This window comes from Crinia signifera, chromosome 3 (assembly GCF_055691185.1).
Source record: "Crinia signifera chromosome 3, ASM5569118v1, whole genome shotgun sequence".
Taxonomy (NCBI): Eukaryota; Metazoa; Chordata; class Amphibia; order Anura; family Myobatrachidae; genus Crinia; species Crinia signifera.
Genome location: NC_139219.1, coordinates 255,908,899 through 255,925,518, shown reverse-complemented (window position 1 = coordinate 255,925,518; position 16,620 = coordinate 255,908,899). Strand labels below are relative to the sequence as shown.

At 48.1% G+C, this 16,620-nt stretch overlaps 1 long non-coding RNA gene across 1 annotated transcript in view; it reads left to right on the top strand.

Annotated features, from left to right (window-relative positions):
• The first annotated feature begins 6,945 nt into the window (after nucleotides 1-6,945).
• The window catches only part of LOC146062708 (uncharacterized), a 79,596-nt gene continuing 69,921 nt past the window's right edge, over nucleotides 6,946-16,620 (top strand). Inside the window, exons 1-2 of the long non-coding RNA XR_014471479.1 lie at nucleotides 6,946-7,502; nucleotides 13,242-13,360. This is a non-coding gene — a long non-coding RNA (uncharacterized LOC146062708). The remainder of the gene's footprint in view (nucleotides 7,503-13,241; nucleotides 13,361-16,620) is intronic.

Here is a 16,620-nt window from a genome sequence, read left to right as displayed (position 1 = left end):
CACCATGGAATGGTTTTCCCAACTGTTCGCAGCGCTGAGTAAGCTAGGCGTTACTTGGCGCTGCAATGGTGATGGGGACAATGAGGCCGCTGCTGACATCAGCGGGCCCTCACTACCGCCAGAAACACGCCAGCGTTACTCCCCTCGCCTGTCAATCAACTTTCGTATGGATAACAATAGCTAGCCAATCACTCACTGGCTGTAATCAAAAGGACCGCGTCATACGATAATTGCCCGATCAGGTCTTACTCACGGCCAATATCCGGTTACTACTCACTTGGTGACTTGCTTCCTCCACCATTTCTGGGTGAACCTTGCTGGTTTACTAACAAAGAACAGAGATTATATTATAGGACTGTGCAATGGAAGAAACTGTATATGCCATGGGCTGTATATACAGGGTACACGTGACTAATACCTGGTGCGGGTGTTACTGGGTGTAAGCCGGGCACATACTGATGTGTATGACGGTCCCCCCTCTATGTCATTATACTACCATGGGTTGTATATACAGGGTACACGTGACTAATACCTGGTGTGGGTGTTACTGGGTGTAAGCCGGGCACATACTGATGTGTATGACGGTCCCCCCTCTATGTCATTATACTACCATGGGTTGTATATACAGGGTACACGTGACTAATACCTGGTGTGGGTGTTACTGGGTGTAAGCCGGGCACATACTGATGTGTATGACGGTCCCCCCTCTATGTCATTATACTACCATGGGCTGTATATACAGGGGTACACATGACTAATACCTGGTGTGGGTGTTACTGGGTGTAAGTCGGGCACATACTGATGTGTATGACGGTCCCCCCTCTATGTCATTATACTACCATGGGCTGTATATACAGGGGTACACGTTACTAATACCTGGTGCGGGTGTTACTGGGTGTAAGCCGGGCACATACTGATGTGTATGATGGTCCCCCCTCTATGTCATTATACTACCATGGGCTGTATATTCAGGGGTACACATGACTAATACCTGGTGCGGGTGTTACTGGGTGTAAGCCGGGCACATACTGATGTGTATGACGGTCCCCCTCTATGTCCTTATACTACCATGGGCTGTATATACAGGGTACACGTGACTAATGCCTGGTGCGGGTGTTACTGGGTGTAAGCCGGGCACATACTGATGTGTATGACGGTCCCCCCTCTATGTCCTTATACTACCATGGGTTGTATATACAGGGGTACACATGACTAATACCTGGTGCGGGTGTTACTGGGTGTAAGCCGGGCACATACTGATGTGTATGACGGCCCCCTCTATGTCCTTATATTACCATGGGCTGTATATACAGGGTACACGTGACTAATACCTGGTGCGGGTGTTACTGGGTGTAAGCCGGGCACATACTGATGTGTATGACGGTCCCCCTCTATGTCCTTATACTACCATGGGCTGTATATACAGGGGTACACGTTACTAATACCTGGTGCGGGTGTTACTGGGTGTAACCCGGGCACATACTGATGTGTATGATGGTCCCCCCTCTATGTCCTTATACTACCATGGGCTGTATATACAGGGGTACACGTGACTAATGCCTGGTGCGGGTGTTACTGGGTATAAGCCGGGCACATACTGATGTGTATGACGGTACCCCCTCTATGTCCTTATACTACCATGGGCTGTATATACAGGGTACACGTGACTAATACCTGGTGCGGGTGTTACTGGGTATAAGCCGGGCACATACTGATGTGTATGACGGCCCCCTCTATGTCCTTATACTACCATGGGCTGTATATACAGGGGTACACATGACTAATACCTGGTGCGGGTGTTACTGGGTATAAGCCGGGCACATACTGATGTGTATGACGGCCCCCTCTATGTCCTTATACTACCATGGGTTGTATATACAGGGTACACGTGACTAATACCTGGTGTGGGTGTTACTGGGTGTAAGCTGGGCACATACTGATGTGTATGACGGCCCCCTCTATGTCCTTATACTACCATGGGCTGTATATACAGGGGTACACATGACTAATACCTGGTGCGGGTGTTACTGGGCATATGTTAGAGAAAGATAACAGCTACTTACGCAGATGACATGTTGGGACTGCTGTTGGGGTAGAATAATAATAATTAGAGGTGATACACAAAGCTCAGCAGCACATTAGTGTGATCCACACAATGTGACACTACCGCACTATACACAATATACACATGAGAGTTTCTCTACAGGTCTGACCCTGAAATGTACAGTAAAACCAGTTGTGTTTCTGTTACATGATCAGAACCAAGATCAGCAGAGAATCAGCAGCTGGTAAATGCTGCTGCTTAGTAATTCTATTCCATGGTCTGACCTCTGCCTGTGTGCTAGATCTAGGCACCGATTCAGAAGGTCCGAATTCGCACCCTTGGCCAATGTTTGAGTCTGCGCATTGTCATGCAGGCCCTGGCTGCGAGCAGCTTCAGATAACTTTTTCTTTCTTGACAGACAGGGGGCGTCCCTGGGTGGACCCACAAAAACCCACGTCGATGGGTGGACCTACAAAAACGGTGGGCGCACCCATAGAAATGCTGGGCGGAGCCCATGCCACTGCCTACTCGGGGCAGGTGGATGACATCACCGCCTTCAAATCAGCCATCACCGTTCTACTAAAAAGTAAGTCCTGGCTACTTCTTATAGTGAACAGAGGGGAAATCATTTGATGGTGAGAAACCATCGAATAGTTTTACCTCTGTGCGAGCAGATGTGTAAGCGTAGATCAGTATTGCAGTAAAAATAAAGCAGGCAGTATTTACCCTGCACAGAAACAAAATAACTCTGTTTACTGCCATGGAATGTCAGTATATACTGCTGTACACCCGGGATTGTAGTGACACGTCCAATGGGATGCATGTATCTTATCTGCGCTCCATAATACAGTCAATCAGATACCTACTCATCATAGGTCCAGTTATTGATCATCACCGTCCTATAACAGATCCAGAACAGAAAAGAAGTGACAGTTAGCAGCTGATCCCTGCAATACTTATAATTATTATTGTATATTATGTAAGTACGGCTAGGAATGGATTATGTGATGATTGGATTATCGGAGAACCGCGCATGCACAAGCCCTCCATGCGGCCACAGCTGGTGATGGCCCGCAATCGCAGGCTGTACGCTGGTTGATTAAAAGCCATTCTGCGTGTGTGTGCGTTACCCTAGCGTCATTTGGGAGTGACATACATAAAAGCAGACGGGCCCGGCCGCTGGGAGGAATGGCTGCTGGCGCCATCAGCCCCCCGATATTCCTACGGCCATCGCAGCGCCGGGTTACTATTGGCTTACACCGCACTGCACACGGAGGGGGGAAATACATTTGATGGTGTGGGGCTGACTCTTCCCACAGGTATGAATCAGCCCCACACGATGACAAGTGATGCAAAGTCACCTAACGACGTCATGTGGAGGCCCTGTTCTACCAGACTAATATTGTGCAAGTAATAAAATGATATAATTACCTCACTTCTGTTTCCTTCCCTGGTGACACCTCTGAGGAATAAAATGAGGATATTACATGGTTTATTGTCTAAAACTACAACAATTTGTATATAATAAAAGGTAATTAGTAACATCTCAGGACGTACCTGGTATGGGCACCAGCATCTGCTGCAGAGGGGAAAAAGAAGATTATTAGACAATATAACCCATTAAATGTGTGTCATACATGTCACCATTCCTGCGTGTGTATATAGGGGAGCATTTGGGGGAGTGACAGGACAGCAGAGAACGCAGAAGGGATTGGAGATTCCTGCAGGGGTCCCTCCTACATACATTTAGGGGATACGTAATATTGCATAATAAATGGCCACATAGAGAGAGACATAGATATAAGAAATGTAAATAACTTACAAAAGGCTTCGGGCATCTATAGCCAATCACCCAGTTTAATTTGGGGACTTTTTGAGGAAATTCCCTAGAAACAGAATATACAGAGTATTATAGGGACTGGAATTGATGGGCCATCTGACAGCACTCAGTTATACAGATGAGGAGTAATAACAACACTCACACTTTGTGCTTCATAACACTCCACATGAAATATCGGTACTCCATCTCCTGCAGAGGGAATGAGAAATAGTTTACCATTGATTTTAACCTTAAACCTGCCCAGAGATCTACCGTAACCCAAGGGGGTCATTCTAATAGACTGGGTAACCTGCAAAGCTCACAGGTTACCGAGTCCCTGTGACACCGACCCACGTATCCCTGTGACACCGTCGCCACCATATCCCCTCGCATGTGCCCGCAGCAGTACAAATCATTAGATGGTCAGGTGTTACCTGCCTTTGCAAATATAAGTCAGTTGATACTGACTTATATTTGCGAGCGCCTGGACGAAGAGAGGGCAGGCGGCGGATTTAGCATTTAGGCCTAAATAAGAATGACAATGTTTGGAGACAATAGAAAAAAGTTTGGGGCAGGAAAAGAGCCACAAATACAAGAAATTAGGGAGCTCAAGGAAAACATACCTCCATTTTGCAACTCGTACTGAGAAGTGAGGGTTCCAAGGCAATCTCTCAGAACTCTGCGTGTGTGATGTCATGATGTGTCTGTGACATCATCCCCAGCTGTGATCAACTGCTGCAGGAGCTTTCTTACAGTGTGATCCTTATATGCAGTGGAGGGGGAGGGGGGGTAATATAAAAGATCAGTTGGTAGAAAAAGTAATAAAATAGTTCTCATGGTTTTTTCAGGTTTGTTGTCATATCTTTGTATTTGTTTGGGATCTAGGGAGAAAAATCCCAGTTTCCCAGACATCTCTATGTGGTCTCCCCACGTGTGTGGTGATCCCTGGTGACTCGCCGCAGATTATATCACATGTATGTTATATGTAAGTTCCCGTGTGACACACATAAGCTGGCCAAACAGCTACAGATTTATTGTCTGATCTGGCTGGCTGGAACAAAAGCCTGGTAGTGGATGACAGCAGATGACAGTTGACCATTTGCTGTGAGATGCTGGAAAACTGACAAACTGTCACTCAGATATTACCAGGTGTTTGATCCAACCAGCCAGATATGACAATCAATCTGTAGGTGTATGGCCATCTTAAGCCAGTCTGCTCCTAACTGTCATGTTACAGACTGGGTTGGAAAATTGACAGCAGCTGAATGGCTGCTGCATTATCACTTCTCCAGACTTATGTCCTATTGGCTTGTCCCACTGCTTACACTCCTACCAGCGCTCCCAAGCTTTTGTTATTAGCATTATACCACCTTCCTATAAGCTCTTTTCACATGTGTCCCTTGTGCATTGTTTATATAGGCATGCAGGCATACCTCCAACTGTTTCGCTTTTTGTGGGACCGTCCTGTTTTTTTTAGATGTTCCCGCCTCCTGCCCGTGGCATGTATAGGCCACACCCCCAAAATGCTGGCTGCACACAACGCCCCACTTGCCTTAGGTCTAATGTTGGGAGGTATGATGTATGTATGTATGTATGTATGTATGTATTCATGTATGTATGTATGCATGCATGTATGTATGCATGTATGCATGCATGTATGTCTGTATGTATGTAATAGCACCACCCAGTGGACAAACAGCTTTATACAATGGGAGAGAGATTGTTTGACATTCCCATAGAAGGTGGAACGAGGGCTGTATAAGCACAAGTGTATTTAAGAGACTGTGAATTGGGCTGTTACAATAAAGTTTAGTGAAAATGACTAGGCATAGAAGGAGGGGTTAATGCAGGGCGGGAAGCCCCCACCAATGGGTGGCCTGGGGGGCAGCACCCCAGGTCATGGGTATATAGGCTGAGGTAGCAAGGGTTACACTCCTCTTTGAGTTTTGATCTGCAGGAGATCTGTGACCCAAAGGATAAGTACCCCTCTAGCTGTAACTGTTGTTAACATGACTGGCAGGCCTAAGAGAAGTGCCCCGCCGCCACGCTGGCTGGCGGACGCCGCGCGCCCGCTCAGCCATGTCCCTGGTCGTGGGGAGAAGGGTGCTGGAAGGCCCGCGGTGACAGTGGTGGGGGGCGGGGGGTCGCGGCCTGTATCTCCCAATGCTGATGGCAGCGGTGAGACAGGCGAGCTTTCCCCCCTCCCTGCTCGCGCTGCGAGCGCTGACAGCTTACCTGAAGGTAGCGGGGCGGGCGAGTTAAGCCTCGGTGCGGGCGGTGGTGCTGGGCTTGCAGCCGCGTCATCGGGAGGCGGAGGGGCGGGGGACACGCGCTCCCCCCTCGCGCGCGTTCACGGCGGTGAAGCGCCAATGAGGGTTTTAGATGAGGGAACCCTGGTGGGATCCACGGGGCAGCCCGCGGCGTCTCAGCCAGGGAGGGCAGTGCTGGCGGTGGGAGACGGTGAAAGCGCCGCTCCCAACGCTGTCCTTGGTGCGCAGTTGGGAGACAATGGGCTTATAGCGCCCTCTGCTGACTCCCAGCTGCAAGCGCCGGTTAGTGATGTTGAAGCTCCCTCTGCTGGTGAGCACAGGCAAGCAAGGGCACAGACACAGGGATTTGTGCCCAATGAGGCAGGGGGGGCAGGTTTAAGCACCCCTGGGGAAAGGGGCAGTCAGGAAGGAATGGGGGGAGGAGAGAGCCACTCTGGTGGCAGGTCAACCCCCTATATAGTTATCACTGGGGGACCTGTATCTGGGAGAGCCATGGACGAGGGATCTCGGACATGGCATAGACAGGGTTATGAGGCCGGGCGGCCCTATGGACCAGGGGCGGCTCGCCCCCCGGCCGGGGAGCGAGTTTATGAGCAGGACATGGTGGGTTTAAGAGGTCAGCCGCCTCACGGCTTCTTGACACCATGGGTGCCGGTGTATGGGGCCCAACCGCAGCACAGTTTTACACCGAGCCCTCATTTTAATACGGCAGCAGGGGGCTCGTCCCATCACCCACCCCAACAATTTCTTTTAGGTCAGCAGGGGCAGGGTCAGTGGCCCAATCAGGCTCAGGCATTCGGGAGTCACGGCGGGCCCCAGTATCCTTATTGGAGCTCGGGGCCCGGCCACGCCTTTAATTACGGCATCCCATCGTACAACCCCTTCATCCCGCAGGGAGCCTATGGGTTCCCGGGCTACCAAATGCAACCATACGGGGGGTGGGTGCCACCGCCGCGGGATTACTTTACAGCGGGCCCCGGTCTCCCCCTTAGGCAAAGCGAATTAGGGGTAGATAGGCCTAGACATAGCGTTTCCGCTGCTGCATCACGCGCATCGGAAGGCGCCGCTGGGGTTGTTGATATTGCAGTGCCAGCGTCCATGCGTGTAATTGATGACCCTCCCTCTATTGCAGCCACTGTATCACGGCCAATTACATCAGCGATTTTGTCGGAAGAGGTGCCACGGGAAAGTACTGCGTCAACACCAACACCGCAGTCGACTTCGGGGGAGGCTACGCCAGCTGTCCAAGCAACCACGAAAGAGAGTGAGGCATCTGGCGCAAAGAAAAGTTCCGTGCAGGAAGTGGAGGCCGAGGGAAAGGGAGATTCGTCACAGAAGGAAGATGATGAAGAGGAGGCATCTTCTTCTGGTGAGTCCGGGTCCTCAGCCTCTTCAGGCGATAGCGATGGGTCAGGCGCTGCGAAGCGGCCGCGTAAGTTAGCGAAGCTAGTCGCAAAGCAGGTAGCAAAAGAGGTACGCGGGAAGAAGCGCAGGAGGAAATCTAGCCCCTTAGCAGCGCAAACAATTGTGGGGGAAGCATCGCACTGCTCTAACACGGCTGTAGCTCGAGGGCTCAGGAAGGGAGTTAGGGAAAAAATTCGCAAAGGTAAATTTGTCGACTTTTTTACCATTACAACAGAAATGAAGAAAGAGTTCGACAAGGTTAAAAAGGCTACGCCCAACGGCGAAGCAGCCTTTAAGGGTTTCCATAATTGGTTGAGAGGTTTTCTGGCATTTTCATCATGTTACCTCACGCTTAGACCCACAGAATATTTGAATGTGATTAGGTATTTACACCTCATAAACGAGACGTTCATGAGTTATAAAGGTCCGGCGTGGAGGGAATATGATGAGAAATTCCGGCTTTGTCACGAAGGTACCCCCATCATGCCCATGGGATCAAAGCATGTTGAGATTTGGTGGGAGGTGATAGGGAAAAGTCAGCCAATGACAGAGGCCTCCGGGAAGAAGTCCTTTCAAGGGGGAAAAGCGTCGGGAAAATCAGGGGGGAGAGGGCGTTGTTTTGCATACAACGACGGAAAATGTGACAGGGGGGCCAAGTGCCGTTTCAAGCACGAGTGTAAAATATGTGGGGCAGGTCACCCCGCCAAATCCTGCAAAGGGGGCAACAAGTCGGGAGACACCGGGGAGGGAATGTCTAGCTCTAAATAAGGCCGAATCCCCCATAGTTGTACATCAGTTGGCTCGTTATTTGAAAGAGTACCCCAATAAGTTAGATGCTGAATTTTTGTTGGAGGGTTTCGTTTATGGTTTCCCATTACCCATTCCAAAAAGTTTTTTCACTTCCACAAATAGGAATCTGAAGTCGTCCAGGGAATTGCCGGATGTGGTTAGGGCAAAGGTGTTAAACGAAGTCAAGCTGGGCAGGATGGAGGGACCTTTCGAGGTACCCCCTATACCGGGTCTGTGCATATCACCCCTAGGCGTGGTGCCCAAAAAGACTCCAGGCAAGTTTCGCCTGATACAGCACCTGTCCTACCCACCTGGCAATTCCGTCAACGATGCCATTCCCGAGGAGTTGGCAAGCGTTCGATACCAGTTATTTGACGAAGTTCTAAGTTTGGTTAAAAGTTTTGGTCCAGGGGCGCTTATGGCCAAATTAGACATAGAATCTGCGTTTCGGTTGCTCCCACTGCACCCCGATTCGTTCAGATTCATGGGCTTTAAGCTTGAAGGGGCCTATTACATTGACAAATGCCTCCCCATGGGTTGTTCTATTTCTTGTTCATTTTTTGAAAGATTTAGTACATTCCTTCAGTGGTGCATTCAAAGTGAGGCTGACTCCAGAGGGGTAGCTCACTATCTGGATGATTTCATTATAGTAGGACCAGCGGGTAGAGCAACATGTGGGGAGACATTGCGAGTCGCGTTACGGGTTTTCAGTTCGTTGGGAGTTCCCATAGCCCACGACAAAACAGAGGGACCCGTAACGGTCCTGTCATACTTGGGTATCGAAATCGATACCGGGGAGGGTTGCTGCAGGCTGCCAGCGGACAAGGTGCACAAGCTCCAGGAGCTTATCGTGGATTGCGGGAAAAGAAAAAGGGTTCAGCTGAGGACCGTTCAGTCCCTGCTGGGTTCTTTTAATTTTGCTTGTAGGGTAATACCTATGGGCAGGGTGTTCTGCAGGAAATTGGAGAGGGCCACAGCTGGGGTTAAGGACCCGCACCATACAATCCGTTTAGGAAAAGAAATTAAAGATGACTTGAGGACATGGTATGAATTCTTGATGAGTTTTAATCATTGCCTAATATGGCAGTCCGAAGCAGCTTCAAACTGGGATTTGCAGCTGTTTACAGACGCTGCAGGGTCATCAGGCTTTGGTGCCTTCTTTCAAGGGGAATGGTGTTGTGGGAAGTGGCCGCAATCTTGGTTTGATCGGGGGTTTACAGTAAACATGTTATTACTGGAACTTTTCCCCATTATAGTCGCAGTGGAGCTATGGTCAGGCCAGCTCGCAAACAGAAACATAATCTTCTGGTGCGATAATTTAGGGGTGGTCCATTCTGTAAACAATCAAAGGGCAACATCACCGGAAGCGTTGAGATTGTTGAGGCACCTTGTCCTTATTTGCTTGAAAAACAATATCAATTTCAGGGCTAAGCATGTGCCAGGTGTGGAGAATGAAGTGGCAGATGCTTTATCTAGATTCCAGTTCGCCAGGTTCCGCGAATTAGCACCAACAGCAGCCGAGACCGGCCTAAGTTGTCCAAATTCTGTCTGGCAGGTGGTAGAGCCGGCATGACAGAATTGGCATTTCGGTCTTTGGCGCCAGCTACTCGTAGGGCATACGGAAAAGCCTGGGAAGATTGGCGTAGATATCAGCAGCAACCGGAGGCTAGGGGTAAGTCTGTTGACGACTGCCTCCTGGCTTTTGTATGGGAAAATTATAATAGAGGCCGGTCCAAGTCGGCTATGGCGGCGACATTGGCTGGAATAGCTTTTCATTGCCGTCTATTTAACATGACGGATCCAACAAAGTCATTCATTCTCGGTAAAGCGATGAAGGGTTGGTCACGAGTTCAGCCGGGTCAACCCGATAATAGGCGCCCCTTGGACGAGGTTAAGTTAGGAGAACTATTGCAAGTGTTGGCATCAGTGGCAGACAATGGATCGGAGATAGCACTTTTTAAGGTGGCTTTCGCCTGGGCCTTCCACGGCGCATTTAGGGTTAGCGAGCTAACAGCGCGTAACAAGAGAGTACACTCGGGCATACTTTGGGACGACGTGGTGGTTAGCAAGGAGCAGGTGCTATGCAGGCTGAGGAGGTCTAAAACAGACCAACAAGGCAGGGGCACCTGGATCACGCTGAGACCGCACCCAAACAAGAGCATTTGTCCAGTTACTCTAGCGGGCGCATATGTAGAAGTGAGACAATGTATGGCCGCGCAATTTTTAGCGCATGCAGACGGGTCTCCGCTAACGAAATTTCAATTCGCTGCGGTCATGAAGAAGGGAGTAGCTGCGATAGGGCTAAGGCCTGAGGAGTTCGGAACGCATTCGTTCAGAATTGGCGCAGCTACGTCAGCAGCGGTGGCGGGCTTGCCACAGAGCGCAATCAAAGCCGTGGGCAGGTGGAAATCCGATAGTTTTAAGAAATACGTTAGAATTGATATGCTTTAAGTGTATAGTATAAGTATAAGTTAGCTATAGTTAAGTATAGTATGCGCCTGTTGCGCGGGTCCAAAAACGTTACGTTTACAAACGGTTGGGGAACGATTAGCGTTCCGCAATCGTCGGTGTGGAGTGAATTTTTTATTTTTCCTCTAAGAGGTGCTTAATTCAATCTGGCCCCACAATAAGAAGCCCTCTAGAGGTTTTTGAGTTTTTCACCTCCACTTGGACCCCAGTCAAACTCCAGTTAATTATTACCATAGAGCATAAGTAGAGATACTAACCAATAGGTTTTGCTTCCTTTACAGCCCCTCCCCCTCCCTTTGGCCCCACAGGGGTAGTTTGGTTTGTAGGGCACTCATATGTTTTCTGGGCGGAAAGAAATACCCTAGCCAGAACCTCGCCAGTGCTAGCGTATGCGAAATCTGTGCGGTGGTTAGGCGTCAGAGGCATGTTGTGGAAGGACTTACTTGGGTTTCTAGAGAAGAAAGCTAGTGGAGTTTGCAAGCCGGATATATTGGTCATACACCTGGGTGGCAATGACTTAGCTAAAACTACAGGCATAGCCTTAAGGATTAAGATGGAGAAAGATCTGTTGGCTTTGTTGCATAGATGGAGCGGCTTGAGGCTGGTGTGGTCGGACATTGTCCCTCGTTTTTGTTGGAGAGGCGCTAAAAACCCAGAGGCAATTGAAAGGGCTAGGAAGAAGTTAAACCACGCCTTAACCAGATTTGTTGTAAGGCAAGGGGGAGTGGGAGTGAGACACCCAGAGATTGTAAAGGAGAACCCAGGCATGTACAGGCCAGATGGGGTGCACCTTTCTGAAGAGGGTATGGCGGTGTTTCTGAGTGATATTTTTAAACAGTTAATTTAGTTTGGGCTTGTTAGTTTTTATAGGGGATGGCGGGGCATTGGCACCCGGTGGTCCTTGACAGTAGAGGGTGCCACTGCTGTGGCGGGACAGCACCCTCGACCAGGATTCTAGAAGGGTGTCAGGTGGTCCCTGCGTGGTATTACCCCTCTCCTTGCCAGGAGGGCGGACGGGCCTCGACTCAGCGCGGTGGGGCGACGAACATTTAGGCGGATATGTTCGCGTCAGGCCTTAGAGGCGGGGGGATGTCCACGCAGGGCGGGCTGTGCCTTTGGTAAGGGGTGTTTAGGAGATTGGGAGCGACCTGGTCGTTGCCCGGGGTTACACCCCTGAACGGTCTCTGGTCTCAGGTGCCTGGTCTTTGCCATCCCCTTTTATCAGGGGTCATACCAGTTACTTAAATAAATAAGTATGACCGTTTAAACTAAGCTATCGGTGTCGCGTCTTTATTTTTAGATAAGTGTGTCCGTGTGAAGTTATTTCTAGGCCGTTTATGTAGATATAGTAGTACAAGCAACATATTCACTAGGCTACTTAGGTGGAACGAGGGCTGTATAAGCACAAGTGTATTTAAGAGACTGTGAATTGGGCTGTTACAATAAAGTTTAGTGAAAATGACTAGGCATAGAAGGAGGGGTTAATGCAGGGCGGGAAGCCCCCACCAATGGGTGGCCTGGGGGGCAGCACCCCAGGTCATGGGTATATAGGCTGAGGTAGCAAGGGTTACACTCCTCTTTGAGTTTTGATCCCCACCCTCCCTATCCCTTATTCATAAAGGCTCTTGCCTTATCAAATTTGATTCAATTGGCTATATTCTTAATAGGCGGGACAGCACCCTCGACCAGGATTCTAGAAGGGTGTCAGGTGGTCCCTGCGTGGTATTACCCCTCTCCTTGCCAGGAGGGCGGACGGGCCTCGACTCAGCGCGGTGGGGCGACGAACATTTAGGCGGATATGTTCGCGTCAGGCCTTAGAGGCGGGGGGATGTCCACGCAGGGCGGGCTGTGCCTTTGGTAAGGGGTGTTTAGGAGATTGGGAGCGACCTGGTCGTTGCCCGGGGTTACACCCCTGAACGGTCTCTGGTCTCAGGTGCCTGGTCTTTGCCATCCCCTTTTATCAGGGGTCATACCAGTTACTTAAATAAATAAGTATGACCGTTTAAACTAAGCTATCGGTGTCGCGTCTTTATTTTTAGATAAGTGTGTCCGTGTGAAGTTATTTCTAGGCCGTTTATGTAGATATAGTAGTACAAGCAACATATTCACTAGGCTACTTATAAGTTTTGCACATAGCTTGTATCACACATAGGGAGGAACATGAAATAATCTGGGGTACAATGTGGGGGTGCATTGATTCCCATCCCACAGATCCTCAGATACTAATAACACTAACAAGTTACTTTATTACTACAGTTCTGAATATTTCATAGGTAACAGATGTGGTGTTGATGATCCAGTAAAAGCATTGTGCGTTATATGAATGATGCTGGAACATAGGGGCCCCCAGGACTATTGGGGAGCAGGATAATGATAGAGAAATCTGGGGGATTCTGTGTATTATATTCTGCTGGAAAGTCACATTATTCTGTGCTCTGTATTTTAGGTTTCCCGGATGCGTCTGGATGGAGAAGATCCCTCGCAGAGCCTGGGAGGAGTATACAGCTTCTGGCTGCTTGGTCCCGGCCTCACTCTGCCGTATACAGGATCCTAATGGGAGAAAGGGTTAGTGCGTTACTGAGCCAGGTCACATGTGATCATTCTATACTGATTTATGTATCCTTACAGTCAGGGCTATTTTTCAGCAGGCTCCAGCAGGAACTGTGGCCCTTATTCTAGTTCACTCTTTCTGTCAAAATATTTCTTAGATGGACAAAACCATGTGCACTGCAGGTGAGGCAGCTGTTACTTGTGCAGAGATAATTAGATTTGGGTGGGGTTTTACACCTGCCTCACCTGCAGTGCACATGGTTTTGTCCATCTAAGAAATATTTTGTCAGAAAGAGTGAACTAGAATAAGGGCCTCAGTTCCTGCTGGAGCCTGCACAAAAAATAGCCCTGCTTACAGGTAACTGTCCGTGGTGTATCCGAGCCTTTATATACATACACAGCGCTGTGTACACTGATATACATACACAGCGCTGTGTACACTGATATACATACACAGCACTGTGTACACTGATATACATACACAGCGCTGTGTACACCTATTATATACACTGACATACATACACAGCGCTGTGTACACCTATTATATACACTGACATACATACATAGCGCTGTGTACACCTATTGTATACTGACATACATACACAGCGCTTTGTACACCTATTATATACTGATACACAGCGCTGTGTACACCTATTATATACACTGACATACATACAGTACACAGCGCTGTGTACACCTATTTTATACACTAACATACATACAGCGCTTACAGTACACCTATTATATATACTGACATACATACACAGCGCTGTGTACACCTATTATACACTGACTTACATACACAGCACTGTGTACACCTATTATATACACTTACAAAAATACACAGCTCTGTGTACATGTATTATATACTGACATACATAGCTGTGTAAACCTATTATATATACTGACATACATACACAGCACTGTGTGCACCTATTATATACTGACTTACATATACAGCGCTGTGTACTCCAATTATATACACTTACAAAAATAGACAGCACTGTGTACACCTATTATATACTGACATACATACACAACACTGTGTACTCCTATTATATACTGACATACACACAGTGCTGTGTACACCTATTATATACTGACATACATACACAGCGCTGTGTACAACTATTATATACTGACATACATACACAGTGCTGTGTACACTGACATATGCACACAAAGCTGTGTACACCGAATATACACTGACCTACATACACAGCGCTGTGTACATCTACTATATACACTGACATACATACACAGCGCTGTGTACATCTACTATATACACTGACATACATACACAGCGCTGTGTACACCTATTATATACTGACATACACACACAGCGCTGTGTACACCTATTATATACTGACCTACATACACAGCACTGTGTACACTTATTATATACACGGACTACACACAGCGCTGTGTACACCTATTATATACTGACATACATACACAGCGCTGTGTACTCCTTTTATATACTGACATACATACACATCACTGTGTACACCTATTATATAGGCCCTTATTCAGATCTGTGCGGCCGGAGCCGCATACGTTGCTCCGGCCGCACAAACCAATCCCCGCCTACAAGACGGATCGCCACGGCCGTCCGTACGCGGACGGCTGGCGATCCGCCTGAAAATGGTGGGGCGTACGCCTCCACCATGGTGGGAGCTGCCCCCTGCATTCGATGGTCGGCGACCATCGAAGGCAGGGCCGCACGCTCCAGCAGCTTCCGCGAGCTTAGACCACACGGACAATCGTCCGTGTGAAAGCTTGTATGGGGGCGGAGAGCTGACATCCGGCGATGTCAGCTTTCCGCCCCCATCACTGGCGTCATAGCCTCATTACCATGCATACGCCCCGCGTTTGCATGGGAACGCCCATGAAATGCGGGGCGTATGCATAGGGAAATGAGGTTATTAAGCCCCTCACGCCCCTATACGCCCCCTTTGCGGCGTATAAAATTTTTGTGCGGCGATTTCCCCTGCACATGCGCAGAGTGACCTCTGCGCATGTGCAGAGTGAAAACATCGGCGGTACGGCCGCACGCGGGCCGTACCGCCGAGATCTGAATAAGGGCCATACTGACATACATATACAGTGCTGTGTACTCCTTTTATATACTGACATACATACTGTACACAGCACTGTCTACACCTATTAAATACTGACATACATACACAGAGCTGTGTACACCTATTATATACTGACATACATACAGAGTGCTGTGAACACCTATTATATACTGACATACATACAAAGAGCTGTGTACACCTATTATATACTGACATACATACACAGCGCTGTGTACACCTATTATATACTGACATACATACAAAGAGCTGTGTACACCTATTATATACTGACATACATACACAGAGTTGTGTACTCCTATTATATGCACTGACATACACACACACAGCGCTTTGTACACCTATTATATATACTGACATATATACACAAAGCTGTGTACACCAATTATACACTAGGCCCTTATTCAGATCTGATTGCAGTACAAATTTGTTCTCAAAATGGGCAAAACAATGTGCACTGCAGGTGGGAAAGATGTAACATGTATAGAGAGAGTTAGATTTGGGTGAGTTATTTTTTTTTCTGTGCAGGGTAAATACTGACTGCTTTATTTTTACACTACCATATAGATTTCAGTTTCAACAAACCCCACCTAAATTTAATTCTCTCTGCACATATTAGATCTGCCCCACCTGCAGTGCACCTGGTTTTGCCCATTTTGAGAACAAACTTGTACTGCGATCAGATCTGAATAAGGGCCTATAGCTCACACATATTCCACAGCGCTTTACAGAGAATATTTGAACATTCACATCAGTCCCTGCCCCAGTGGAGCTTACAATCTATATTCCCTACCACATTAGCCTATGCGTATATTTTTGGATTGGATTTTGTGACCAGCTATGTGGCTCTTATGGATACACACTAGGGATATGCATCGGCCACTTTTTGTCACAATAGTGAGTACTTCACTGACCACACATGTGGCGGCCATTCTGTGGTAACTTGCTGGGGTCCTGTAATAATTTTTTTTTGTCTGACGGGGTCCTAGAATAAAATTTTTGAGAACCCCTGGTGTTTTGGATCTGTATTTAAAATCAAACAACAGAAAAAGCACTAAAATCGCATAATGTTTTTTGGCTTTTGTTTTGTTCCTACGCTATTATTAACCTCAATAACATTAATTTTCACTCATTTCCAGCCTATCCTGAATACCTCACACCTCCCAATTGTTTTTA